The following is a 12,497-nucleotide window of genomic DNA, read 5'->3' on the forward strand; positions in this document are numbered from 1 at the left end:
GTATTTCTGTCCAGCAGCAAGACTTTCTTTTTTTCTGTTTTGTTTTCAAATATGATAGTCTTAAATGGCTTGATCTAAAGCCAATTGAAATTGACAGAAAGACTCCCATTGACTTCAGTGGCCTTCAGATCAGGCTCGTAAAGAAGACAGGAGGTTTGAAGGTTTAACTTTGTTTTTAAAGTAGCCAAAGTGTAAAAGTGTTTGGAAGAAAAGTTTGTGTCTTACCACAGAGACATCCTCATTAAACATTAAAATGCTCTGAGGTTTTGATAGGGGCCACCAGGTCAGATTTATTTCCCTTCATGTTGCTTTCATTGACACTGCTTTCTTGATGAGAGTCCTAATTGCATTAGGGGATCCATTGGCATTTAGTTGAACTGGTTCATTTTAAAAGCTAATTTAAAAAAACAATCTGAAAGCCAAACCATATATTTAATTGGTGGCAGGTGCTTGGTTATCACAACCTCTCCCCACCCACCATTTAATACTTGAGCCAAAAAAAAGTCTAATTCTATTTGCTATCTGTCCTAGAGTTGGATCCTTAAAATGGTTTCATTTAGTCAGGTTTTGAATATTTGAAATTATTTACTGATAGTATTACATATTGGATGCCACCGGGTCCTACGGTCTCTCTGGCATTATTAGCCTTCTCTTGTGGCTGCTAGAGCTTTCTCCTTAGAGTGGCCTTTCCACTCTGTACATTTCAGCCTTGCCATGCTTCCCTGAAACTTTTAAAAACATCTACGTAACATGACATGTCTGTACTGCCATTCCCCTGCAGCACGACTATCATACTATCAGCACTTGAGTGGTGAATAGCAGCCATGACACAACAGTGAAGGCATGGTATATTTTAGCCAGTGAAACAAGAACAAATCTTTATTCTTATGAAAATACCATGGCATGTGGTTTTTTTTTTAAGTCTTTATAGTTTGTATCTCTACATAAGAATAAGAAACTATGGACCAGTAACAAACTTTATGGCCCTGAGTCTGCGACTTGTTGCATGCTGGAAGACTGCCCATTCCTTTGACTGCACTGAGATTCTATGTGAGCACAGAAGTCTCCCCACATGGAGTCATTTGCAGAACCAGAGCTACCACTGTCCAAGTCCAAGGTTGGAACATCACTTCGTTTCCTCCAATCTCCTCCTCCCCCAGTCCCTACACAATGGCTGAAGTCTTGGACCTACTGAAATCAATGGGGGTTTTGACATGGACTTTAGTGGGACCGGGATTTTACTCAGTACCTCCCTAGCAAACTCAGGTGTCTTTCTCTTGCCCATCTGCGGTTTCCTTTAGTTGACAGATCAGTTCTTCCCATATCACATTCTTCAGTTTATCCATTAGTCTTATAAATATGGGACAAGGCTCCTGTTTCACTTTCACTGGTGCAATGAGGAGTCAATGGCATTACACTCGTGTAAAAAATAATGTAGGTAAAAATCAAATCAAGCCCAAACATTCATAGGAAGTAATATCAACCTCCTCAACAACAATCCAGTCTCTTAAGAGCGGGAGATGACTCTTCTACTTTCTATGGGCAACAGCACCAGTTTTACAGGACTTTGTAAACCCAAGGGTAGAATAAAAATCAAATAACAAATATAAAATGTTGTGGGACTACTTACATACTTACTTTTGTGGGATTTGAGCATGTGCTTTGTTGCATCAGAGCCAAAGCGCTCAGCACATTACACAACTGAGCCCATAGTTGTGACTCATTTGGTTATTTGTGATTATGTACCATTTCCATGTGTATTCACACATTATTCATTCTAGGCTATTCCATTGCAGGATGTATTAAATTATTACCTGTGCTAATTCTCACACTGCCCTCACACGTTGTCTGGTAGGTCCCATTTGAATACCGCATGTAGGAGTCCAAGACATTTTGTATGGTTTCAAAATGTTATTTCCTTGTCTGGCCCTCAATATGTGCAGTGTTTAGCAAGATCAGGCTCCTGTTGGAGTTCTGAGACCCCAGAGAGTATGTTTAAAACTGAGAACATCTTTAAAAAACTGACCTTGACATGTCATTCAGTGAGAATTTCCTATGTTGCTGTTGAAGTAGAGAGGCTCAGCTCCCAGTGTTGTCTCTCAGGCATGCCAAAACTGAGGCGCCACTTTGAAAAGTTGGCCCTAACATGATACTTTTTTTGACCTGAATTTGATGGGTGAATTTTTATAGCTCGCCACTGATCGCATCCGACCAGAAGATTTATAGGTTCTTATCCAATTCAGACTACAGAGTTCAAGAACCCAGAGAGTTCTATAGTGGGAGAGGATTTTCGGGGGGCTTGGCAAGAACGCATACACTGAGGACAATACCAAATTGATAAAATCTTTATTGCCATTAACATAAAAACAAGGAATGCAATGAAACTTATAACTGCAAAACAGTAAAAGAATTCCCAAACTCCTGCTGGTAACATTTCTATTATAAGTACCTTAACCTAACATACTCACACCCTTCCTTGGGAGCCCGGTAATAGGAGATGAAGGACCAGCCTCACTCCTGGCATGCCCGATTACGCGATGGTGTTGGCTTCCCTGTTGGTTAAGAATGTTGAGTAGTTATACTATACTACATAAACTGAGCTGATAGAATGATAGAAGATAGATTAGATTAGATAGATAGAATATATAGATAGAACTTAGAAGAGCGAAACTTATCCCTAAAACTATTCCGTAAAACTATTCTCTAAAACTAATCTAAAAGACTAACCCCTGAAAGACTAACTAGCTAGCCAACCCTTACAGGGTATTTTATAGGATCCTGATCTATGTAATTCAGGCCCAACCTACTTCCGTACCCTAAGAAATGTGTGGGTACCCTTATCCTATAGGTTAGTGGATTATGACACTTACTTTCTAAATATATTAATAAGAATTATCTCACTCCAAAACTGCCAACCTAGGCTCTCTTGATGACCTCAAGTTGTGGTGTACCCTGCGGTTACCAACCGGTTGTAGAAGCCGGATAAACCTGTGATGTGATGTGGATAGTTCCTCCCTTTGGTTCCCCAAAGTTTCAGGGACCATTCTTATCTATGCCAAAGGTTGCCAACTTTTATGCTGACATATTTATAACTAATTCTACTTTTTGCTATATAGCAACTCTTACCGGATCCTACAGGCCAGTAGGCTTCTTGCATTTCAGCATTTCAGCAAAACTTATTATTAGGAAATACATGTCTCAACACATCCTAAATTCCAAGAAATTAATACTGATATAAGAATAAAATGGATTAATATTAGAAAAAAGAAACATATTAATTAATACTGCTGGCTGAATTAGTAGGCTATAATAGCTAGCAAAATAATCCTATGGGCTACACTTTCAGTCCATGGTCTGTATTAGGAACTGAAGACTGGTCACATACTGTACGGTGTGCAAGGCTTTTCACTTACAAAACCAGTCAAGACAACAGTGTCTGCTCACTTCTCTGCTAACACAGGAGACACTACTTCTCTCTCTTCCTAGGTATGTCTACTGCGCTCCTGTGTGTTGTATCTGAGCCCTACTGCTAAGGATGCCCTTGATAGTAGCAAACAAGTATTGTTATATCCAAAGTTGACAGAGTCGTCTGGGGATTAGAGCACAGGATGGGCAGTCAGAACTTTTTGGTTCTATTCCTTGCTCTGATAATGCCTTTCTGTGTGACTTTGTGCAAACCACTGAATGTTTACAAGATTTAAGATGATGAGACTGCCTCTTCTTCCCCTCCCCTCCTTCTCAGTTTTAGCAGACAGCTAAGATGGCTTCTCTGTCTAGGGAACTGTTGTGCTAAAACGCAAGAAATCCCAATCAGTAAAGCATTTTGAGATATGGAGATATAAATGTACACTGTGACAACACACTTCTTTAGACATGTCAGGGCTCAGCTTTTCTCCCTCAGGTATTGAGGGGGTCTGGGGTAAATCAGTCCCATTCCAGAGGTTCAATGCTTCACGTTGGTTTATTTACAATATTTTATAGGGTAGGCCTTAGGCTTGGCTTGAGAGCTTCTTTAAACAAAACAAAAAATTCCTAACTCCCACTGGAGTACTTCCTCTTTTTATGCTAGGTACCAAACATAACTCCCTCTGGGTTCAGCTGCACTGGGAACCAAGGCCCCCTCCCCACCAGGGCCGGCTCTGGCTTTTTTGCCGCCCCAGGCAAAACAGCCTCCCGCTGCCCCTCCCCCGCCCCCTGGCGGGGAGCGCGGCAGGGGAGGGCGCCGAGCCCGGCCGGAGCACCGGGAGGAGGGCGGAGAGCCCGCTGCGGCCCCGCTTTCCCCGACCAGCTAGAGCGCCGTGAGGAAGGCAGTGAGCCCAGCTGCGGCCCCGCTCTCCCCAGCCGGCCAGAGCGCCGGGGGAGGGCGGCGAGCCCGCTGGGGCCCCGCTTTCCCTGGCCGGCCGGAGCACCGGGAGGAGGGCGGAGAGCCCGGCCGCGGCCCCGCTCTCCCCGACCAGCTGGAGCGCCGTGAGGAAGGCGGTGAGCCCGGCTGCGGCCCCACTCTCCCCAGCCAGCCGGAGCGCCGGGGGAGGGCGGCGAGTCCGCCTCGGCTCCGCTTTCCCCGGCGGCCAGAGGGAGGCGGCGAGCCCAGCCGCGGCCCCGCTCTCGCCGGCCAGCCGCAGCGCCAGGGGAGGGCAGCAAACCTGGCTGCGGCCCCGCTCTCTCCGGGTGAGCGCCGCCCCCCTCCAGGTGCCGCCCCAAGCACATGCTTGGAGGGCTGGTGCCTGGAGCCGGCCCTGCTCCCCACACAGAAAGAAACATAAGATTTCCCCTTATACCAGTGCTGCAAACTCTCATGATTTTGTCATGAGTCTCATGATAATTATTGTTTTCCTTAAAGCCCCAGCTCCTGGAGTCAAATGGATATGTGATGATTTCAGCCTTCATTCTTAAAGAAAAAGTAAGTTTCTAGCCCTCATGGCTGTGAGAAAGCTTCAGAATGTGACCCTAGTGCACCCTAAAGGCTCAAAAAGCAGGAGTAAAAGAAAAGACCACCAAATCTATTATTTTTACATAATCTCATGGTTTTAAAACCAATCTCATGATTTTTGGCGGGCCTGACTCATGATTTTTGAACATTTGGGGTTGGCAATATTGTTGTAGGGGAAAACAGCTCTAGGAAAACCCTTTTTCCCTCATGGCACACAACTCTTCTTCAGCTTGCTTCTCATCTCATCTCTCTTTTCTCTCTCACTGGAAGAAGTTGTTAAAAGTCACGGGCTACCCTTAATTAGACTCAGGGGTCCATAATTAACCAGAGGTAACCTCTTTCAGTTCATAGGAAAAAGGGATCTAACCATTCTAAGACTGATATACCTGCATTCAACCAGCCTTCCAGAACTGTCAGGTCTGTCTTTGTCACAATACATACACTCACATGAATACCAGATTAACACAGCCTCTCACTTCCTCCCTCCCCCTGGGCCAGTCAGAGTCTGGGATGACAGAAGTCCAAAGCCTCCTGAGCTATTATGATGTAGCAAACAGGAAAGCAACACAACACATCTTGATAAGTAGCCTCCAACACATACTTGAACGACAATTGGGCAAGTTGTTAGCTTCAAGGATCCTCTCCAAGGAAGGGGCAAGTTTGTTTTGCCAGGCAGGAAACTTGGAGATCAAAAGGCCTGAATATCTTTTAAAGGAAGCTCTCCCTAAAGAAGAGAAGAGATACAGTTTGTGAGTTAAGGGAACAGATTATGCCAGCCAGACTTTAGGGTTTTCAGGGAGTGTATAGAAAGCTCAGAACTACCAGGATCCCCATGTGAAAGATGGTTGGGTATGTGGCAAACTAGACATACATACAGATCCACTTCCTGGACACTACAGTGCAAATAAGTGATGGTCACATAACCACCCTATACCAGAAACCTACTGATCACTATACTTGTCTACATGCCTCCAGCTTCCATCCAGGACACATCACATGATCCATTGTCTACAGCCAAGCCCTAAAATTACAACCGAATTTGCTCCAATCCCTCAGACAGAAACAAACACCTAAAAGATCTTTATCAAACATTCTTGAAACTGCACTACTCACTTGGGGAAGTGAGGAAACAGATTGACAGAGTGAGACGGGTACCCAGAAGTCACCTACTACAGGTCAGGCCCAACAAGGAAAACAACAGAACACCACTGGCCATCACGTACAGTCCCCAGCTAAAACCTTTCCAGCACATCATCAACGATCTACAACTATCCTGGAAAACGATCCCTCACTCTCACAGACCTTGGGAGACAGGCCAGTCCTCGCTTACAGACAACCCCACAACCTGAAGCAAATACTCACCAGCAACTACACATCACATCACAGAAACACTAACCCAGGAACCAATCCCTGTAACAAACCCCATTGCCTACTCTGTCCCATATCTACTGTAGCCACACCATCAGAAGACTCAACCACAGCAGCCACACCATCAGGAGTTCATTCACCTGCACATCTACTAATGTGATATATGCCATCATGTGCCAGCAATGCCCCTCTGTCATGTACATTAGCCAGAGCGGACAGTTTCTACGTAAAAGAATAAATGGACACAAATCAGACAGGAATGGTAACATACAAAAGCGAGTAGGAGAACACTTCAATCTCCTTAAACATTCTATAACAGATGTAAAAGTAGCCATCCTTCAACAAAAAACCTTCAAAAACAGACTTCAAAGAGAAACTGCAGAGCTACAATTCATTTGCAAAGTTAACACCATTAATTTGGGCTTGAATAGGGACTGGGAGTGGCTGGCTCACTACAAAAGCAATTTTCCCTCTCTTGGCATTGACACCTCCTCATCAATTATTGGGAGTGGACCACATCCACCCTGACTGAATTGGCCCTGTCAACATTCGTTCTCCACTTGTAAGGTAACTCCCTTCTCTTCATGTGTCAATATATCTGTAATTTTCACTCCATGCATCTGAAGAACTGAATTTTTTACCCACGAAAGCTTATGCCCAAATAAATCTGTTAGTCTTTAAGATGCCACCAGACTCCTCGTTGTTTTTGTGGATACAGACTAACATGGCTACCCCCCGATACTATTCAGTTTGGTGGTTTCAAGATATGTTTTCTCTGAAATGTTGTGTTCTAACAAAATGATACTTTGCTTTAAGGAGGCTGTTTGGTCCCTGACCACCACTGTAATTGCCCCAGAGGGAACAGAACTGTAGGGTCTGAGCCTAAGTCTGAGGTAATCATGGTTAGTACCAGTGAACTGCAGCCAAGGCCCAGTCTGAGAGTGAGAGAATCACAGTGATTCCATCCGGAGGTGGATGACAGCTCGAGACCTGGCTCCTGAAAGCAGAGTACACTCAACGAGACCAGGAGGGGTCAGAGAGGCAGTTAACCTGATAACTGTGACAATGGTACAATGACTTATGTTGGTATAGAAGATGATGCAAAATTCAAGGAACAACACTTCAGCCATGTTTGTCTGGTATCCTCTAATTCCTGGTGGTGTGTGTGACTCATTTCAGCAGTTCTTTTGCACGTATGTGGTGCCTGGGGATTTCTTGAACACTCAACAGCATAATTACTATTTGACTATGATCTTCACTTTGACTTGTACATGGCAAGTCAATAGCTTTGATTCCTCCAGTGAAGCTCTTTTAGGCCATTGCTGTGCGGTCTATTAGAGATTTTTTTAAAATACTCAATGGGGATAAGACAAATGAGAAGGAAAGCGGGTTCATGTACAAGTAAATGTCATCTGCCCATTTTTTTCCCCCACTGGGAGATACTGGAAATTGGATTTTGCTTTTTAAAAGACTGTTTAAAGCTAAGGAATTTTCCTTAAGCGAAGCAAATAGAGTGGCCTGTGGTGCAGTTAAGCTGTCAAAAACTACAGCTCTGACTCTGAAAGGCTAGGTATGGATTTTAGGTTAGTTATACTACTAGTAAAAATGTTTCTTTACACTGCATTGGTATTCTCAGAAGATTTAATAGCACTTTATTTTAACAGACCTGTAGTCTGTATATCTGAATATCTGAAACAAAACGGTGCCTGTATAACTTGCTTTTCACTATATTGTAGGGGTTGGTAGGGTGACCAGATGTCTCATTTTATAGGGACAGTCCCGATTTTGGGGTCTTTTTCTTATATAGGCTCCTATTATCCTCCCCACCCCCTGTCCCGATTTTTCACACTTGCTGTCTGGTCACCCTAGAGGTTGGTGAAATTTGTTTATGATCTACAAACATTCATTAATTTAATCCTTGTTACATCCAAATGCATCGTGCTGAGCACTCTCATCTCCTTCTGAAGTCTTCTCTCCTGCTTCCCTCAGCTTATTTAGCATTGCTGCATTGTGATTAGCATAACACTGTGTTTAGCAGCCCTACTACAGGCTCAACACTACTCTCTCACAACCTCCCTCTGCCCCTATGTATAATCAGGACCACCTGTTTGTGCAAATGCAATCAGTCAAGAACAGGCAAGTCCAAGCAGATTCTAACAGCCAGATCTTTAGCTGGTGTACATCATTGTAGCGCCACTGAAGTCAATACAGATGCACTGATTCACACTGGCTGAGAATGTAGCAGATGGAAGTTTAGAAAGCTGTCAAACCAGTTGTTCTTTCTTACCTTTGGCCTAATAGCTATCTGATCCTTGTAACTGGTGATTCCAAAGTGGCCATTGTGGGGAACTGCACCTTTAAGAGATTTATGGCATGTAAAGCAGATCTCTGTCAAGCACCTTGTCTCTGAGTGGTAACTGAATACCACAGCCACAACTGAAGAATCTAGGTATTGAATCACCATGAAACCCAAAATATACAAAATATGCCTTGTTTTCACTTTTATTACAAAGGCCAGGCTCACAGATATTCACTGACTTTCTTGAATCTTCCAGGTCAGCCTGGGCCAGTTATGGGTTTCACTGAAACCATGTGAAATGGTTTTGATGTCATGTCTGTTTCATCTGACTTTGACTTTTGAGATCTGGGGTTCATGTGAACTCCAAATTTGGGCCCTGCTTCAGCATAACACTTAAAGTACGTACTTAATTTTAAACTTTAATTTAATTTTAAGCACTTGCTAAGTAATAGCAAAAAAAAATTAAAAACATCAGAAGCAGGCAGCCTGCTAAACAACCAGTGGGGCCACTGGACAATTGAGATGCTAAAGGAGTATCAAGGACAATAAGGCCATTGCGGAGAAACTAAATGAATTCTTTGCATTGGTCTTCACAGCTGAGGATGTGAGGGAGATTCCCAAACCTGAGCCATTCTTTTTAGGTGACAAATCTGAGGAACTGTCCCAGATTGAAGTGTCATTAGAGGAGGTTTAGGAACAAATTGATAAACTAAACACTAATAAGTCACCAGGACCAGATGGTATTCACCCAAGAGTTGTGAAGGAACTCAAATGTGAAATTGCAAAGCTACTAACTGTAGTCTGTAACCTATCATTTAAATCAGTTTCTGTACCTAATGACTGGAGGATAGCTAATGTGATGCCAATTTTTAAAAAGGGCTCCAGAGGTGATCCCGACAATTACAGGCCGGTAAGCCTGACTTCAGTACTGGGCAAACTGGTTGAAACTATAGTGAAGAATAAAATTGTCACATACATAGATGAACATAATTTGTTGGGGAAGAGTCAACATGGTTTTTATAAGGGAAATTATGCCTCACCAATCTATTAGAATTCTTTGAGGGGGTCAAAAAGCATGTGGACATGGGTGATCCAGTGGATATAGTGTACTTAGATTTTCAGAAAGCCTTTGACAAGGTCCCTCACCAAAGGCTCTTAAGCTGTCATGGGATAAGAGGGAAGGTTCTCTTATGGATCGGGAACTGGTTAAAAGATAGGAAACAAAGGATAGGTGTAAATGGACAATTTTCAGAATGGAGAGAGATAAATAGTGGTGTCCCCCGGGGTCTGTACTGGGACCAGTCCTATTCAACTTATTCATACATGATCTGGAAAAGGGGGTAAACAGTGAGGTAGCAAAATTTGCAGATGATACAAAACTACTCAAGATAGTTAAGACCCAGGCAGACTGCAAAGAGCTTCAAAAGGATCTCACAAAACTGGGTGACTGGGCAACAAAATGGCAGATGAAATTCAATGTTGATAAATGCAAAGTAATGCACATTGGAAAACATAATCCCAACTATACATATAAAATGATGGGGTCTAAATTAGCTGTTACCACGCAAGAAAGAGATCTTGAAGACATTGTGGCTAGTTCTCTGAAAACATCCACTCAACGTGCAGCAGCAGTCAAAAAAGTGAACAGAATGTTGGGAATCATTAAGAAAGGGATAGATAATAAGACAGAAAATATCATATTGCCTCTATATAAATCCATGGTACGCCCACATCTTGAATACTGCGTGCAGATGTGATCGCCTCATCTCAAAAAAGATATATTGGAATTGGAAAAGGTTCAGAAAAAGGCAACAGAAACAATTAGGAGTATGAAACGGCTTCCGTATAAGGAGAGATTAATAAGACTGGGACTTATCAGCTTGGAAAATAGACAACTGGGGGGGGGGTATGACTGAGGTCTATAAAATCATGATTGGTGTGGAGAAAGTAAATAAGGAAGTGTTATTTACGCCTCCTAACACAAGAACTACTGATGAAATTAATAGGCAGCAGTTTTAAAACAAATAAAAGTAAGTATTTTTTCCACACAATGCGCAGTCAATCTGTGGAACTCTTTGCCAGAGGATGTTGTGAAGGCCAAGGCTATAACAAGGTTCAAAAAAGAACTAGATAAGTTCATGCAGGATAGTTCCATCAATGGCTATTAGCCAGGATGGGCAGGGATGGGGTCCCTAGCCTTTGTTTGCCAGAAGCTGGGAATGGGTGACAGGGGATGGATCACTTGATGATTACCTGTTCTGTTCATTCCCTCTGGGGCACCTGGCATTGGTCACTGTTGGAAGACAGGCTACTGGGCTAGATGGACTTTTGATCTGACCCAGCATGGCTGTTCTTATGCTTAATTTAAAATTTAAAATTAAGCACGTGCTTAAGTGCTATGTTGAATCAGTTTCAATGAAACCCATAAACTGGCTGTCTCGGAAGGTTCAAGGAGGTCAATGAATATCTGCGAGCTGGCCTGATTTTGTAATAAAAGTGAAAAACAGGCATATTTTGTATATTTTGAGTTGGGTGGTTGTTCAGCACCTTTTTAATTTTGATTTTTAAGCGTGCAGGCTTAAGTGCTATGCTAAATAAGGGCCCAAATTTGGAGTGCACATGCACCCCAAATCTCAAAAGTCAAACTCAGCTGAAACAGCAGGAGTCTTTTTAAAAACAGGATGCATCAACAGTGAGCAGCTGTGGGGGAGGGAGGGACAAGAAGATAAAGTTGCAGCAAAGCAGTATGAAATAATAAAAATGCAGTAATCATTATGAAATAATTAAAAGCCAAATGAGCCAGATCCTCACGAGTGTAAATCAGCATAGCTCCAATCTGGGGAAATCGTCTTAAATACACTTTGTGACTCTGTATAATCTGCATATGCATATTAATAATGCTCTGAAACCATATGTTAAAGCTCAGAAATTAGGAAATGAAAGGGTTAATGTTCTTGTATTAATATTAACTCATCTAGTTTCCAGTTAAACCAGGTACATAAGCATGTGCCTAACTATAAGCATGTAAGCAGTGCCCTTGGCAGTGATTGGATTACTCGTTTTCTTAAGTAACTGGCTTAATCGAGGCCCTACAGTGCAAGTACATAAAGATTTCAAATACTAGCTAGATGATTAAACAATTTATTTGGAGAAGATAAGAGGAAGTAAATAAAATAAAACAGAAAAGGAACAAAATTTGCCTGTCCAAATGAAAGTTTAAATGATATCTGCTAAATAGTTGTGTTACGGTTTTGAGAGTCTAATTTTTTAATTAAAATAAATAGCCATAAATGATAAGCAACTATACAGGAGAAATGGATGTTTCTATTGCAATTCTAAAGGTTGAAGTCTGCTCTGGTGGAAGGGGGTGACATTGGTGAAGGGACTAATGTTGAAATGATAAAGAAAAATGAACAGGGGAGGAGAAAAAAGAGAATTGGAAGAGATGGAGCACGAAGAACATTATTTTGTGTAAATTAAATTTAAATAAAAAAGGATGACACCAACTCTGATCTTGTCAGGCTGAAGTATTTTCAGGGCAGGCAGTAATAAGAGAATTATACATAACACAGGTGCCACAGGACTGCAATGCACAGCCTTTTTTTCTTTTTTTTTTTTTCTAATAATGGAGCTGCTGGGGCACATTTGTCAGGGAGACAAATAAACTCCCAAAATATTGACCCAAAAAAATGGCCCGGGTCAGTGAACATCTTCAGAGACAGTCTGTGTCAAGGTGAGGAACAGAGGGTATCTGCTAAGAAAGAAAATGCCTCAGACCTGTTAGTTTGCCACTTGACCCTTCTAGTGACCATTCTTTCATTCTTTGACCGTTCTTTCTCATCTCTGTCAATCCTCCTCTAATTCTGGGACAGGACAGAGTGTCCTTTGCTGGGTCCTGCT

Source organism: Chrysemys picta, chromosome 1 (assembly GCF_011386835.1).
Source record: "Chrysemys picta bellii isolate R12L10 chromosome 1, ASM1138683v2, whole genome shotgun sequence".
NCBI lineage: Eukaryota > Metazoa > Chordata > Testudines > Emydidae > Chrysemys > Chrysemys picta.